This window comes from Oxyura jamaicensis, chromosome 4, assembly GCF_011077185.1.
Source record: "Oxyura jamaicensis isolate SHBP4307 breed ruddy duck chromosome 4, BPBGC_Ojam_1.0, whole genome shotgun sequence".
Classification (NCBI taxonomy): domain Eukaryota; kingdom Metazoa; phylum Chordata; class Aves; order Anseriformes; family Anatidae; genus Oxyura; species Oxyura jamaicensis.
In genome coordinates this window covers 22773195-22790869 of record NC_048896.1, presented here as the reverse complement: position 1 = coordinate 22790869, position 17675 = coordinate 22773195, and the positions used below count along the sequence as shown (strand labels likewise).

General features: G+C 46.2%; 1 protein-coding gene across 4 annotated transcripts in view; it reads right to left on the bottom strand.

Annotated features, from left to right (window-relative positions):
* The window catches only part of SHROOM3 (shroom family member 3), a 148808-nt gene that overhangs the window by 71980 nt on the left and 59153 nt on the right, over positions 1 to 17675 (bottom strand). The window contains exon 1 of one of the 4 annotated variants that reach the window (XM_035324145.1): positions 16426 to 16626. The exons of 2 other annotated variants lie outside the window; for them this stretch is intronic. The gene's annotated coding sequence lies outside the window, so the exon portion shown is untranslated. Of the gene's footprint in view, positions 1 to 16425; positions 16627 to 17675 lie in introns of those variants that run through there. One more of the 4 variants, XM_035324142.1, reaches the window with a different exon arrangement.

Genomic DNA, 17675 nt, shown 5'->3' with positions numbered 1-17675 from the left:
GGAAAATGTGCTGAGACATACGTGGCAGTAGCTTTGCAGCCCCTTCTTCCATTGTGCCTATTCTGCTTTCCCTGGTCTATCCCTTTGTTTCTCCTCTCATGTCCTTGTCAGTAAGGCAAAAGCCCTTGGAAAGGATTGCCGGTGGCTTCCTGGGGGCCCACATGCATCGCAGGCTGGATGTGCTATGTGCAGTATGTGCACACAAGGGATGCAAAGAAACAGAAACACCATTTGGAGAGGCTGGGAGGAACACATTACAGGAAAACCTGTTTTCCTGAGATGTTCCAGCGTGGTGTTACAGATCCATCAGCCACTCAGGCTGTTCAGCACTCTCAGGGTCGGTCCAGCAATTAATGTTGTCTCCCGAAACAGCACGTGTAGGAGAAGAGGCTCTTCATTCCCTACTTCCATCGAAGTCTTACCTGCAGCCTGCTTTAAGTGACCAGCTGCATTTCTGCACATAAAGCATGTAGCATACAAAAAATATAAAAGATTTAGACATCATTGCAGAGCAAAACCAAACTCTCTCTTGTTCCTCAGAGTTTCTTTCCCTTTTCTCATCTCCTTAAAGAAGCGCACAAAACAACCAGGGCTTTCTTTTGGCTTACTGTGAAGCAATGCACGCACGCACGCCCACACACACCCATTCCCATACCATGAGCTGTAAAATGGCTTCCGGCCCTGTGCCTTATGATTTATCTTCAGCTTCAAACAGAGATATATATAAAGGATGGTACAAAGCTGTGGTTCCCTGGGATCTCCTCCATAGCAGAAATGCTTCGTGGTTGAGCAGCAGGCCAACCCTATAGTGTATTCCTCACTTCTCATGAACCCCACAAGAACTGAAGCACTGCAGAATCCTCATGGAAAGAAAATCACAGACTCATAGAATGGCTTGGGCTGGAAGGGATCTTAAACATCACCTAAGTCCAACCCCCAGGACTAATAGGAAATAAGTGTAGTAGTGATTTTCAAGAGACCCTGGATGTTCAGTAGATGTCACGACCTACTGCAGTGGCAGGAAGCAGACCACGGCTGGTGTCAGCTTCACTTGTGAAATCCTCTTTCTTATGCTTATGGAAAACTACAGGTGTGAGTGCACTCTGTTTGGTATGCATACTTTCAGAGGCTCTGGAAGTACAAGCCCAGTTTGTAGAACTCACGGTGCTACCCTTCGCAAAGACAGAACGACAAGATAGCCAGTCAGGAAGAGGGGAGGCAGAAAGGTAAAGATCATACACCAGCCCTGTGTGATCACGGCCCCTTTTCCCACACCCTGAAATGACACACAGCTACCTGCCTGGCACTCTAGTGACAGCATCCTGCCAGCTACACGGAGTTTGAATGCTGCATCTCACCACCGACAGCAATGTCCTGCTATACAAGGCACCCTCTCTTATAATGTGTGTCCTCCTGCTCCTGGGCATGCAGGGCTGAACAGAGCTGGGGGCTCCCACAGCCTGGATGGGTAGGAAAAGAATGGAGCATTTGATCCTGTTTTTAGCCTCAAAGTACTCATTCCTGGGTGACCGAGGCTGAGGAAGGCGGTATTTTTCTCTTGCCAAGAAGCATTTCTTCTCACCACCTACTTAGCAGGAAAATCTTCTGGGTTGCGGTTACAACAACCAGGTCAAAGTACAAAGACATTCCTCTGAAAATTAGAGAGAAAGACTTCATTTTTTCCTTTTAATTGACATTTCATACCTTCAGCAGTGCGATGTATTTTGCGAAGTGCTTTGCACGTGGTAATTAAGCCTCATAACACCCCTCACCTGTAGGAAGGCCTGCCACACTGCACAGATGGAGAAATGCAAATACACAAAAGTAAACATCTTGCCTCTCATCTCACAGTGGTTACGTGGCACAGCCAGAAAGGAAACCCAGGCATCCTGGCCCCTAACACCTGAGCTCATCTCCCCCTAACAACTCCGAGAAAAGGAGAAAACTCATTTCTGCTCAGTGGTGACAATCTGTTTCCTACCCTACTGTTCTCCTACCAGCCAGACCTGCAAGCACAGAGGCAGAGAGCAGAGGGCACGGAGACCACTGTCTCTTCAGCTCTGCAGGTTTAGATCAGACTGATAAGAGAAGGAGGCTGTCAGTTTGCAAGCTGGCCAGCCTGCTGGGTAAGATGCAGGATCCTCTGCAACTCTAGGGCCCACTCACCATCACAATCTTGTTTATGTAGTAGGCAAGTGCTTCTCTGAGCAGTGGATTCCTTTTTAGTCATGGCATTTGACTGCGAGCAATGGGAACTTCTACAGGTCTTCCTTTTTCGTGAGGAGCCACCATTTATCTTTCTCCTTCAGCAGTTTCACACAGCCTCACACAGACCAAACATGCTCGTGCTTTCTCTGAGTGCTAAGCTCCTACGTTATTTTGATGAAAAATGCAGTACAGAAGGAAGAATGCTGACTTGTATTTTCCTCCAGGTTAAATGGACATCACTTCACCGAAGTCACATTTCCATCCCTTTTTTTGTAAGAGGACCGGCCCAGTGGCATATCTTTGCATTGCTAAGCTGCACTCACACGATCTTTGCTTCTAGCCAATGCCTACACAAAGCAAAACACCAAGTTGCACAAAGTTGCCCCAAGAGAAAGCAGCTACCCATCATTATAGCAATCCAACAAGAGTCTGAAATGGCACACCTAGTAATCAGACTTTATACACTGCAACTACAGGCTTTTATTTTAATGCTTTATATTGGGGAAGGACATACTGCTGACTTTTTAAAAGCAGATAAAGTAGGTTAATTATTCTTTCCTTAAGCTTCCAAGGTGATTAGAGCTGGGCAAACAGTGAAAAATAATACTAGCTGCCTTAGTCCTAGATTGAAATGATGTTCAGTGTTGATGGCTCATGTTTTTCTTTGTCCCTGAACAGTCACACAAAGGCTTGCTATCTCTTTGCAAAGCACCAAATACAAGACTGGGGGGAGAGGGGGACATTCCCTGATATCTTCGTATGCACCTTGCTAGTAATCCAGGAAGCAAAATGGGACAAAGTCCCAGTCCCCATGTATCTCCAGGTCTGCTGACTCAGAAGCAACAGCGCCCAGAGATCTAAGAGACCGAGCCCCAGCTCCCAACCTGAAAATAGTCGTGGTCTGAAAAAGGTTAGTCCAGAACATCTGTTAGGATCTCTTAAAAAAAGAGGTCATTTGCTTCCATGTTGTTGAAGGGATGAGGCGAAGGCAACATTCACTGAACGCATTTGGTTGCTCTGAAATTGCTTATTCAGCTCTAAGAGGTTTAATTCCTTCAACATGTGTTCTTAAACCAGTTCAGCGAATTCTGTCTCTTCTATGCAGACATGACCATCTTTCCTTCCTGATAAATTGTTATCTCACGTCAGTTTGTATTTATGGTCAATAAATATCCAGAGCTGAAGTTGCAGGTATTTGCTTCTAGAGAGGGAAGAGGACCCTTGCTGCCTCAATTCCAGACCTAGAGCAATACCACTTGCTCTTGTATTTAACAGTATCAAGAAGCTTGTGCCCATATAACATTTATCTGCAGAAAAAAAAGAAAAAAAGAAAGAAAAAAAGAAAAGAAAAAAAAAAAGAAAAAAAAAGAAAAAAAAAAGAAAAAAAAACACTAGGAGGTTCCAAAACTGTGTCTGAAGGCTTAATGGGTTGATTTATGAGTCTGGGTCCCTCCCACTGTGGCTCAAAGTAAATGTTCAGTTATGATTTTGTCAAGGACTGGCTGATCATTTCCTACTTTTGTCAGCTTTCCAAAAATGAGCAGCCGCTGCTCCTCTTCCAGAAGCACAGCCTCTCTGATAAGAGTAACTTGGAAAAACAAGATGAGTTCAAACTCCACTAGCACTAATTCATCGTTAGGCCCAAACTCCTTTTTGTTAGATCATTTTAAAAAGGCAAGGGCAACAGAGCTAAACAGCACAGAATAAAAATGCTTGGAACTGAATGAGAGAAGTGCTGTGTTTGTATTCGGTCTGGGAAAAGCTCGACTCTGACCTGACACTAGCAGCCGATCTGGCAGTCATCAGTAAGGACTGAAGGGGGACTTCTCAGGTATGGTAGGAGCTGAGGAGAAACGTCAGGCACCTTGGAGGTTTTAGCATGGGAAAGCAGCAAAATGCCTTTGTTCTCTCTGTAAGTCTCTTGGCGACGGTAAGAGAGCAGCTCTAGTTCCAGAGTGTGGGAGAGCATGACCTGTGAATAAAATTTTTCCTACTCTCAGTTGGACATAAGGGAGGCATATCCTGGGATGGGACAGTTGTAAAAATCCAAAGGACAACTGGTTGCAAGCTCTAAATGGTTAAAGGACGGAATGGGAAATGTCATAATGGCTGAGCCAAGATGCATTTGTGCAAGACCTTCCAGCACGCTTTTAGATGTCCCAGGGAACCTCGAACGTCCACAAATTTACCAGCACGTCCAAGAAGCACTTAGATGTGTAAATAAAAGTAACTGCACTTAGCCCTGGATCCCAGCATGTAACCCCTGCACAGGAACAAACTTTGTCAGCTCTGATAAGGACATAGGCTGGTTACACAAAGGCAAGTGTTTTGTGGCCCCACGGATGGCATGTTATGAACAGCAACAAAACTCTGTATGTGGTTTAAGGGCACTAACCTGGTGTGGTAGATAGCAGGGCTGAGGTGGGTAATCTGACCCTAAAGTAATCCTAATCTACCATCACCCAAGTTTGGTTTGGATATGCTGGATGTGCACATGAGTATTTGGGGGGAACCTACTGTTGACTTTTAAGAATTCCTGCTAGTTAGCACAGAAATGTCCTTGGAAATCGTTATGTGTAGCGTTCCTCAAGCTGAGATGACAAAACCAATGTATAGCCTCTAAAAACAGGAGAGAAATTAAGCCAGTACTCATTTATGAGTCACAGAAAATACTGCATATGACAAAAAATATAAGAACAAAAATCACAGCTGAAGTGACACCAATAGAGCATAAGGAATACAAAGAGATTAATAAATTAGGACAAATGACTTGAGACATAAGAGATGTTGCAGAAGTGTGTGAAATGGTACAGACTGAGCTGGCATACCTAATGCTAACCTTTCCAAAGAGAAATCACTGTAAGTACAATTTGAATAATAATAATAATAATAATAATAAAAACATTGAAAAACCTCTTTTTCTATGATCCCCAAGTATCCAAGAAACAGATCTTGCCACTGCGCGACAATATCGGGAAAAAAAATCCTAAAAAAATAATGCAAGACTGAAATAAGACTCAAAAATCAAGTCTCCAGGGCACACCATTTGCCAGGTATGTTACCAAAAGGAGCCAGCGCTGCATACTCTGCAGCTCATTTTGTTAAATGACACCGGAGACAAAATACTAGATTAAAAGGAACGCTGACTTTTTCAGAAAGGGTCATTCATATGTTGCTAAAATACTATCAATCTTCAAAATGGTTTGTGTTTTAGATACTCTCTGTTATGCAAATTCAGTGAAGACATTTTTTAGAAGCCAGGCCCAGCCCCAGGTTGTTTCAGATTAATCAGCTGCTATGTCGGGAAGAAACAAAGGCTGTAAGGGAATTGGGAAAGGAGGTACTAAGTGTTATCTCAAGGTGTCCCATGATAACATCCAAGGTATCACAAAACCTGCTGTTCATCATCTGGCTCAACATGATGGTGTAAACCTCCTGGGATCTCCTAGGTGATAGGAGCTCAGTGCAAATGGAGAGCATGCCATAAGGTGCACTGCCCACGGTGACCGCACCGAGGGGATTCCTGTCACAAGGGCTCTGGAGAGCTGGGGTCACACACTGCATGGCTTCAGTGGCAAAACTTACGTTATTTGGTTGATGTTGTTAAGGTGAAAAATGTCTCTACTCAATGTCATCACATCACCACCACTGCAGTATCTGACACTGACAGCACAAGGAGCAAGGACACGTCCATTCAGTTGCCTTCCAGACAAGGACGAGGCAGTACCTAGGCTCACAATTTATATTTTTGTTAAATAACATGCCATGAACTATGTAATTCCCTGTGGCTAGGCTCACCTCTTTAATGAAGTAACTCCACACATAAGTTTGTCCCCAGGTGAGAAATGGGACCATTTACTCTTAGCCCACATGAAGCTCAAATGATGCCTTGAATTTATGACAGTCGCTTCCTCTGCTAATGTCTTCCTCAATGCATTGGAAAGACGAGGTCTCCAGAGCAGCAGTCTCTGTGAGCTACCTTATGGCCTGACTTTTCCTTCAGGCTTGCTCTTGCTCGTTTATTTGCATGTAAGCGCCGTGTTTTTTCCTCTCTGGCCCCAAAATACACCTCCTTTGCAGGAGACACACCTGCTAGTGTAGACCTTGCTGTGTTCTTCACGAGACCAAGTTCGACTGACCCTAATGGAAAAAATCATACAGAGTGTAACCACACGTAGAAGGAAGCTTAAAACACACTACTGGGAAATCCTCACGTCTCTGAAATTTGAACAAACGATTCTGCAGCAGGTTTTGCTGACCAAAACTTCTCACTCAGCCTACAGAAAACTGCAGAGTCATATGATCAAAGGGTCTTTGCTCCCCAGAAGAATTTGGACTGCCAGAGCTGTCCTGTTAAGGAAATGCCATAAAAAGCAGAAAGCCGGGTGTGTCTGGGCAGCTATCTGCCTCTTTTCATGCTATCATGCCTGCATGTAGGCGGGAGACAAAGGGGAAATCTGCAAGTCCACAATGCAAGGATTAGACTCTTTCTTTGCTAAGTCCAGGGCTGGTTTTCTCTGGAAGCAGAAAAAACAGGTGGAAAGACCAACTGCTGCTGAGTGCTTAGAGCTCTACTATGCCTCTGGGGTGAAATGGCAGCACTGAACAGAAAGAGAAGGCAGGGAGGGAAGGAAAACCTGTCACTTGTTCACCTATGAGTTGGGCTCCTTCTTAATGATAACTATAAGTAAAATATACCTCCAAAATAGGCTAAAAATGAGATTTTTGCTGAAGCATCCACGTTTTTTTCACATGACAACTGCTGTTTTTATGGCACATTTTCTCTGAATGTTTCCTGCTCCTGTGGCATGTGGGTACCTCCAAGTCTGACACTGTTTGTAACACTAACATGCCTTTGGACAATGGGATTTATTTACCAGCGCGCTGTCTGATCCTGCCTTGGAGATGCCCAAGCAGGAAGATAAAGACAAAGCAGACTGCTCCACACCACAAAGCGTATGGCACGTGTGGAGAAGGCTAGCTGTGCTTGTACCAGGCTTTTTTGGGAAGGCTCAGGAGGAGTCCAGGCTAACACACATCACTGTGATGGCTGTAAGCCCACAGCAACTTCACCATGATGTTTTCTATGCTCTCAAGGGACAGCTGGGCCAGCGGATAAGATAGATAGTGAGGCAGAGTGAGCTAATAGGTTTGGAGAGCACAGTTCACTCAGGGCTCACAGCTGCTCTCTAATATTTTTAGTGTCCCCAACCCCCCTGAATCTCAAAGCATTCATCATGCTTTGAAAGTTCTCACTTGGGCTGTGCTGGCTGCAACTCAAAGGACCACATCACATCACTCTCCTCAAGGTGCTCCAGGGGAACTGGAAAAGCAGCAAAGAAATGGCAACATGAAATCAAAAGATGAGAATTATTCACACTGCTTCGTCTCCCTTCACTTGTCACCCCCAACCTCCTGCTCCAGCAAAGCAGAGTCAAAAACTGCAGTGGACACAAAGCCTTCCCTTTGTTCTCTAAAGACTAGAAGTCTTTTTATATTTAAATGAAAATCTGTCAAACTAATTAAGTGAAGATGTAATGGTCTCATTTTGTACTCATTAGAGAACATCGTAATGGCCATAAATTCCTCTGACGGAGCGTGTATGTGTGAACATGCATGTCTGGTAATGTCTCATAAACCTCAGGCTGGACTACGTCTTTTGTCTTTACATTAGAACTTCTAAGACAAACAAAAGCCCCAGTATTGCTTAAATTAGATGCAAAGTGCTATGTTACAGCAATATTATAAGCATGCTTCTTGTGCACACAAACAAACCAGGGGACTCGAGTGATGGTTCCCACCGTGACTGCAATGTGGCCCTTGTGTAGGTCTGTAACGCGATGCATTGTCCTAGGCAGTGTACAATTTTCTGCTTGGAGATCTATGGGCAATACGGCTGTTGCTGTGGGTTGCCCTGAATATGCTGCCAGTGTACCCTCAAGAGGATGAGACGTTCTTGGCATTTCTTTGCTTTTTGATACCCACAGACAGAAAGAAAAAGAAAGAAAAAGAAAGAAATATGGATAACTAGCACACTGAAACAAATAGGTATAGACTGTATTATTGTAACATGTATATATTGTATTATATACATATGCATATATTTTATTTCATGTATAACGTATGTTTCACATTGTTTTTTACTCCTCTGTTTTCAGCAAAGAAACTTTCCTTGTGCACTAAAGATGAATAACTTTAGAAACAGAACTGTGTTGGAATTAAAACAGATTCCAGTCTGAATTAAACAAATGCAGGGGAAAAAAAAAATCAGCATCAAAGGCCATCTATTGCTGCATGTTGGGGCTGAGGCAGAAAATATTCAGGAGCAATATGGGTTTAATGGTGGACTTGGCAGTTAGAGGTCTTGTCCAACCATCTGATTCTATGATTTTGGAGACCTGCTGTGGTGCAGGAACAGCAACAACAGCTGAATTTCACGTAGAGAAATGGACCCCAGGACAACATGAGACAGAGGACGCAGAGCTTGTTTTCTCACCAGGTACACTGGCTGTATTTAAATATAGATGGTAGATAAACTCTTGGACGGGACCAGGTTGCTAGAAGACTAACACAGACCTGGTGATCGTTACTGTCCCCAGCATCTCCAGCTTCACCAACTAGGAAAGACTGGACAAGCAGTTCTCCTGTCCTGGGGCCAGCCACCACGTGGAGTCACGATGACATTTGCTGTCACGAGGGTTTCGTCTGAGCAGGTGCAGCAAGAGGCTGTTTGCTGAACTGCCTGCACTGGCCACAGGATGAAGCAAGATCTGAAGTCAGGGGAATTGCTGAGATAGTCCAGAAATTACACGATGTCTTGTGATGCTAGGAATGGGGAAGCATTTCTGGGGCTCAAGAAAGAGGCAGCTTCTGTGTGAAGAGGCAGCTTCAGTAGCTGTTCCCCCCAGCAAAGCAGACTAGAGGCTTCAATTTTCTTGTGATTTAACAACTTTTGCGGGCAGCTCCTTGTAGCGTGAACAAAGACAGACTGACCATGAGGGAGAACTCTCCCTTCAGCAGGGGGCTTCATTAGACAGTTATTCTGCTGCTGCCATTTCTCTTCTCTACTCCTGAAACTTTGATGCTTTTCAGAATGGAAGAGTGTAATGAAATGATGCCAAAGGAAACGATTCATTTTCCATCCTCCCCCAGCCCCAGAGAACTTATTATAATGCAATGATAAATGTTGCAGTACTATTGCAAAAAGACAGATTTCTGCTGAAGTACTCTCATGCAAAGCTGTGAGATGAATGGATTTCATTTTTATGCCATGGGCTGGATTTTCAGGGGTAACAGGGTGCCAGGAAAAGCCATGGGAGAGAGTGATCTTTACAGGGAAGAGAAATTTGAGTATCATAAAAACACTCTGCCTCTTGCATTATGGTGAGGCATTATGCTCTGTATAAAAGCATGAGCAGGCCTCCAAAACTGTGTGTAGAATGAAAGTAATCTACTTCTCACAATTAGTATATGCAGAATTTTGACTTATCTTCTAGGTTTTGGATCATGAGATCAAGAAAGCTGAAAAGCAAATAGCTTCACAGATCTCCCGAGTCAGACGGCAGTCCTTTAAAGCAGTTATTGTACATCACATGAACTGGCAATAGCACTCTGTCTCAGTAAAGAACCAAGGCAGCATTTCTGGTTTCATCTTAAAACGTTCCTCAAAACGGAGCAAAGTACAAAGCACTGTAATAAATGCTGAAGAGAGTAAATGAATTTGAACCTTAATAGAGCCTACAACTCTCCTTTACTGATCCCACTGCCAAAAAATAAAGCACTCCAACTCCTCTTCTTGTACTTACTGTGGGAGTATCTGTGCCTGGCAGAATGATTTTACAATTACCATAGCCTTCAAGTAAAGAACACAGCAAACCGAATAAAGGATACCTTGATGCTAAAGTATAGTTAGGATCGGTAGCTTGTTCTAAATTTGACCAGATTTAGTGTCTACTCAGTGCAGCTCATAACATTCACCAAGGCTTGCTCTTGTTCTTCACTTTTTCCAGCAAGACCAGAAATGCTAACAGCCCACGACTGTAGTACAAGCTTGCAACTAACAAACCACAGTCCCCACCTGCTGAAAAAAAGTCTCTGGGGAAGAAGAAGAGATGAAGAGAGCACTGCAGAACCTATAAAAATATCTATATGGGCTCAGTGAGGAGAAAAGAATGACTAGGGATACAAAGTGCTTGATTTTATGCGTTGTTTTCTATGCCTTACTCCCCTAGTTCTTCTGCAGGTCACTTATTGGAAAGGCAAGGCTGTAAGAGCACGGTTACGACTCAGTAAGCTGCTGATTAAAGCTAAAGCCTAAATCTCTTGTTGCAGAAGCATTGCCATTTTCCCTGAAAGAGATCAAAAAGTAAAAGAAACAGCATATGAGGAGGTGAAAGGCTAATGGCTCCTGAAGATAGTTCTGTGTTGATAGGGCTGGGACCGTTTCTTCGAACAACGTTTCTCTCATTAAAAGCAGGTAGGTATCAGATTTTAATGACTTGTTTTTTCCCATCTCGGTAGGTCCAGAAAGACTTTACTTCCCTGTTCTCCGCAGCCGTCTTCCAGAAGAAATGCTTTACCCGCCTTCTTATCACAGTTAAATGATACCTGCACTTGAAAGCAGGATTTTTACCCTTCTCTACAACCTTAGGCAAATACACCCAGTTCTCAGAGAGCTGACAGGAAGGCAGATCGCCTACTGCGAACTGACAGCTGTCAAGTGATAATAAATACCTGTAACAGGGAGCATTTCATCCCCCTCCGCGTAGCTATCAGCTTTCACTGAAATTATACTCTCCTCCCTGTGATCAAGTCACTATAGCTGTGTGCCCAGCTTCAAACACAGCCTTGGGCACTGGGAAGGCGGAGGGCTGCTGTTTTTCCTTCCCTCATTTCTAACATGACGGATCTTCCCGAATGGCATGAAATGTCTGCGAGGTTTCTTCCAGTCTGCAGTCCCCTGACCACTCCCATCTGGTCTAGGGGGGTTTCTCTGCAAGTTTCTGTAGTTATTGCAAGAAATACAGAAGCAGGAACCACTAAAGAAATCAATATGCTGTTTGGAAAAGTTCAATAGCCCTCACTTCTTAATGCCTCACCTCAAACCTCTTGAAACCCTGAAGTAAAATTACAGCATAGAATTCCTTGTCTTAAAGGAATCAGAACACTTGGTTGAAAACAATCCACTTTGCTGAGTCACGGCAAGCAGTTGAGCAATTTGCAGGAACAGTCACTTGCCAGCAGGAGAAAATGTTAAGGTGCGGGGAGAAAAGAAGTCTGCATTTCAGAGGTGAACTTCCAGGGAAAAGGAAGGAATAAAACCATTCGCTTGGACACACACAGCTGATTCCTATCCCTAATGCTTGAATAAAGGCTTGGTCAGCATTAACCCTTCCCAGTGGCATGGTATCAGAAAGCTGTTGTCGTTAGGAGATGGGGTTCTTATCTGGCAAAATCTTTCCTGGTATGAAAATCTGCATCTCTCAGGAAGACTGGTGATGCTGAGCTATCTATAGCCTCCAAGAATCCGACCCCATCACTTGACTTTGTAGCAAAGCCCTTTAAGAAGAAAATAACTGCAGTGGGGCCTCAGGAAAATGACACCACAAATCAGTAAGGTGGGGTAATTTGTGCCAGTTATAACCTTGGCACGTGTAATGATAAGGCAAAAGAGGTCTGTTTTACCAAGATGGACAAACAAGTGGCTATACATCTACTGAAAATACCTCATGGCTAATACGAACCTGCTACTGATTTGAACAAAAAGAGATTTTGGCAATTACCAACAAATTACACACATCGGCTCATGTTCCTAGAACGTCACGGCTCAGAAAAGCAAAACACCTCCCCACACCAGCCACAAGCCGAGCTCTGTAAGACCCTTTTCTCCTTTAGCACGCATCACTCCGTAGCAGGAATCCCAGCCCCGCTCCCGCTTATTCATGAGGATGCGTATGCAGGAGTGCGGAAGGGGGCAACGAAGAATTTCTTTATGAAAAAGAAAAAAAAAAGGCAAAAAAAAAAAAAAGCAGCCCCATTCCTGAGACGCCGTTGCTATGGGCCTGCGGGGTTCACAACAGATGGCAGTGAGAGCCATCCCGCTCCTAGCTCTGAAGCTGTCCACTCAAGCATACCATTCGCATTCCCCACATACCTCCGGCCCCGCCGCTCAGCGCAGGGCAGCCCATCCCCAAGGCGCAGGGCTGGGATGCGAGCAGAAGGATGACGTTCAGGCCTTCCACCATCTCTGCCTTTCGCCATCCCTTTGCGTTTTCCCACAGTTGGGTCGCGATATCTGATTTCAGCGCTTAGCTTTTCAGGGTTTCAATCACTGGGAGAAAGCGATTCGTTAATTGGAGTCTCTGTCCCGGAGGCTGCTTATTGACGCATCCTTATGCTGGTCTGGATCAGGGTGAGAGGCAAATGAGCCCCTGAGGGCCTGATCCAGAGCAGGGCTGTGCACCTTCCTGCTCCCCCGGGTGGAGCAGGCAGCACCCCTCAGGACCCCTGCTTGAGGTGAGGAAGGCTGGAGTGAGGCAGAGATCCTCTGTGCTACGGAGGACACGATCACATCCAAATCACTTTAGGGGAGCACAGTTCAGAGCCAAGGTCACTGCCACAAGTTCTGCCTAATGGATGTTATTAACAGCTACAAAGTGTAACAAAAGAGGGAAAACTATGTAAAGAAATAAAAGAAGTACGAGGTGGGGAAAAACATGATTTACACAGCCTAAATGCCCGGGCATACAGAAGAGACACCAGAAGCAGCAGCAATGAACTCCAGGCACAGAATTCTCCCCTGCTGCTCCATCTAGTCTTACACAGGGCAAGATTATCGGTCAGAGCACCTGAAACATGCGGGGACCAGTCGAGAAACCCACGGCCATACCTGCTACTGGGGAGTCTGTGGTCTCAGCCTCGCTCTCTGCGCCCTGCAAAACCCTGCCAAGGAACCAAAGTGTGGCTCTGGCTGCACAGCAAAACCTTCCCAGGTCCCAGGGCACAACCAGGCTAACGAAAAGTCAACCCGCCATCGCTCCCCCACACGTTTGACACTTAATTGTACCGTTCTGGTCTCCTAAACCCAAACAACAGCCGTGTTGGCTCTGCAGCAAGGAATTTGAATGTGGTTTGCCTGTCGCTTGCTGATCACACATAAGAGGGCTCTTCGGGGCTTATTTGCATTTGGCTGCTGGAGTCACTTTTTTTTTTTTTTTTTTTTTTTTTCCCCGGGGTTAGGATGAGGATGGAGACAAAGCGGCAGATGCTGGAGGCTGACCACGAAGCGCGGTGCCGGCCGTGTGCAGCTGGCCACGGGCATTGTGCGGAGCGGCAGGGCTGCTCCCGGGCAGCCTGGGAAACATGCTCGCTGCTCATCGGCGGGTTCAGCCCAAACCCTTCGCCCCTCTCCTTTACGGCCGGGACTCCTGAACGCTGTCGTTGCAAAGCACCGGGGGCTAAAGTTATTTTCTGCTTCCTTTTTTCCTGCTGCAGACAAGGAGCAAGTGTTAAGTTTGAGAAAAGAGCAGGACTTTTGCTAAAAGTCAGTTTGTACGGCCACATGTGCAGGCTTTTCTGTGCAGGCATGCAGGAAATTTTCCCTCCCTCTCTCACACACAATGGTTTAGATTTGGTATTTATGAGCTTAAGTTAGAAATAAAGGAGGAATGAAGTTTCCAGGTGGCTCTTTTTTTCTTTAATCTTTCCTACGTTTCTCCCTCTCTTTTCTATCAGTCTTTAATCAAATTCCTGCTGTTACTTTTATTGAACAAAGGAGATGCTGGCACAGCCCTTAAGTGCCTATGCACATGGGTTGCCCTCTAACAGCCAAGTTGCTACGATTTCTTGTTAAATGGTCCCTGCAGGCTCTAATTTCTAAAAAGCAGAAAGAAATGTCCAGGCTTTGGCAACTGAAGCAAATGTTAATATCTGGTGTTTCTTCAGCCACTTGGGTTTCTATGAGGCACTGCCTTTAACCCTTTGAAGGCTTTGGAAAGACTTGTCTTTAAGACACCATAAAACAGACCATCTAGAGCACTAACATCACCCCTAGGTGACTGTTTTTCCAAATCTCTTAAAGGAAGTGACCACCAAATCTCTGTAATTCAGGCCACTAAGGCATCTCTTCAGATCTCAGAAGCACATTCCCCTTCCTTCACGTTGTATGGTATAGAGCATCGAATCACACTGCTCAAATCATTCCCAGGAGAGAGAAGAAATGTGTCTGACTCATCTACAACTCGATACGAAGAACACAGGAGATGTCAAAGCAGGCAGTGGATTAGGGCCCAAGCTAATCCGTTGCCTGTACAAGACTGTCCACACTAATTTGTAGCTGAACTCTTGGCTTGCGATACGGTCTGCATGCAGCTCCCCTCAGGAGAAGGTCACAGCACCTGGAAGATGTGAGCAGGGAAGAGCTGGTGCCCTCCTTTGCAGAGCCCCCGGCAGCCTTGCGGTGCATGGGTCCTCCAGAGGAGGGCAGGAGGTTCCTCATATCACTGCAGCCTGGGAACATGCCCCTCTGTGCAGGCAGCAGGCTGTACCGCAGGGTGATGGAATCTGTGCTTCAGAACAGCCTCTGCCCACGTGCTGTGGGTCTCTGCCAGCCTTGAGTATCACTGCAGCTATTCGTGCAGAGCAGGTTTGCCCCTAAGAACGTGTACTTAAGCAAATGTGTGCTCCTAAGAGCAGGCAGATGCATGCAGGTGGGAGCATACCTGTGCCCACCACGCACACATCTTCCTCAGGCTGGGCAGCTGGCTTGCGAGAGGGCAGTGGGGACTGAGGACGGACAGCATGTGGTCAGTCCTCCCCCAGCCACACGTTTCTCTGAATTCGGTTTTAAAGAGCTGGCTCATAAGCAAGGCAAAAGGAGGGAATTTGGGACAATCCAGAGTGATTGAGAATTTGCCACTGCAACCAATTCTACTTTTATTGACAAAATTTCATTGCTCTTTTAATACTCGAATAATGAATGGATATTAGGCAAGGCAGCATGCTGTACTCACAAGACACTGCTACTTCTGTGACTTCAGAACACACTTTTTCAAGTTGCTTTTCTTAAGCAGATAACCTACAGCACAAAGATACCCCTCTTTCCATAGACAGGGACCCATACCCCCCCTATTCCACTAGGACCACTTCAGTAGCACTGCCAACCATCGCTAAATGGGCTGGATCACCACACTGCGAAAAAATAAGGTACCGTGATTTCAGCAGCTAACGATTTGGTCCATATTCACACACAAAAAACACAAAGGAAACCTAAACTTCAACTTTAAAGATACCTCTTTCAATGCTACTAGGGTAATTAGTTTACAGATCAGTTAATGAGTTTACTGAAGGAGTTAATGTCTCAGGAGATAATCAAAATCAAAGTTCAATGAATTTAGTGTTATGATTCACATCCAATCTAACATGGCATATAGCTGTGTATAATACAGTACAGATCTTGAACAAACATAAATTAGTGCAGGCCCATACAGGAGCTATACTCATTGCCATCTCACCAGTCTCTTCCACATTCTCTTTCTGCTACCTGCAATGTGACTGCAGGGATCAAACATCGATATATCCCACCCTAGCTGGCTAGTGTGCCTATATCAAACATCACAAAGTATCGGTCTGGTTTGACATCCACTTTAAACAACTTAACTGATAAACGGTGAAGGCCAAAAAGAGCACCACTCACTTGAGCAGAGAGCCTTCTGGGCTGTAAAACTGGAAAACGTGCCCGACACATCACAGTGTGTGTGAGAGTCTGATCCTCTGCTCATGAGACTCAGCATCTTAAAAGCAGGGTATTATTTTTACCCATTGACACCAGGGGAGGTAATGGCCTTAAACATCCCCTGCAGCTCCGGAGGCTCTCACAAGTTCACCTCCCTGCCAGCTTCGGGCACTTTTCTAGCAACAGATCCGCTTACACCACTGCACACCTCAGCCAGTGACAGCACCTGAGCAGCGGCACAGCGCTGGCTCCCCATCTGCTCGCTGTGAGTATGCTCCCCCACCACAGCGGCTGAATCACCCCCACAGCACCGCCTGGCCACTCGTCTGCCCTGAAGGTCGTGATGCTCGTGATGTTTAGCACCAACAGGACCCTTAAGGCTCCAGTCCTCTCTCTCCCAAAGCCCTGCCGCGAGGTCTGGCTGCCTCCGCCGGCACAAAGCCGTGGCCGGCTTGCCCCGCTGTCGCTGGCGAGGGGCTGCTTACCTTGCGAGACAGCCGAGCAGGGTTCAGGTGCTCCCATCCCGGCGGAGGCAGCCTGCCATTCGGTGAGCGCAGCCCCGGGAGAAGGGAACGGCACTGCCGCCTCGGGCAGCGGAGCGACGAGAGCGCGGCGATTAAGATAACGAGGCGCGGATACAGGTGCTGCGCACAGAGGCACCTCGGGGCTGATCCCGCAGTAAAAAGCAGGAGGTTCGCTCAGCACAGGCAGCTCAGATTACCGCCCTCCTACCAAGCAGTCGTCAGCAGGCCTGACAGACAGGAGCAGGGAGCGTGAGGAAAGGGGAAATTTGCTGAGTGAAAGTGCCGGGCAGCTCTGTCCTGACTGCCGCAGGTCTGTGGCTGGCCCCCTCTTATAACCAACACTGGGCGTTTTGGGGGGAGAACGGAGAAAAGAAACTACATCTACTAGGTGTTTTCGGCCGCCCAAAAATTATTTAGTGTTTCTTTTGAAACTCACCACCCTGATCTCATTTGAAGAAAGCGTGAGTGAGGGTTGGGGATAAAATCCTGTAGTGGAGAGGGGTAGCAGGGCCACCAGGCTCTGTTGCTCACTGCCCCACACGGCAGGGCACAGTAATTCAGCTGCAGGTTCAGGGTTAAAAACAAACCCCACAACGGTTCCCTTCTGCCAGCTTGCAGCTCCATGGGTGCCCCTGCACGTAGCTCTCTGCATGATGCCCACGGATGTCCAGCAGAAAACCTGCCACGCTGGACATATCTTGAATAAGAGGACGTCGGCCTGACACTGCCAGGCTGCAGGAGGCTCGGCTACCCTCTACCTGGCCAGGCTGGCTGAACATCCAGGAGAACACTGAAAACAGACATTAAATAGATGCTACATAGTGTGCTCTGTTTGGGGCTTCTTACAACAAGGATACTGAGTTGTTCGAGCATGTCCAGAGAAGACCAGCGGATCTGGTGAAGGGAGGAGAAAACAAGGAGTGACTGAGGGAACTGAGGCTGTTTAGTCCTGAGGAGGCTGAGGGCAGACCTCGTCGTGCTCCACAACCTGAAAGGAGGCTGCAATGAGGAGGGTGCCGGTCTCTTTTCTCAGGTGACAAGTGATAGGAAACTGAGGAAACTGTCTCAAGTTGCACCAGGGAGGTTTCAATTGGACATTAGAAATAATTTCTTTGTGGGGAGGGTGGACCAGGCTGCCCAGGAAAGTGATGGAGTCCCCATCCCTGGAGGTGTTCAAGAAATTTGTGGACGTGGCACTAAGGGACATGGCT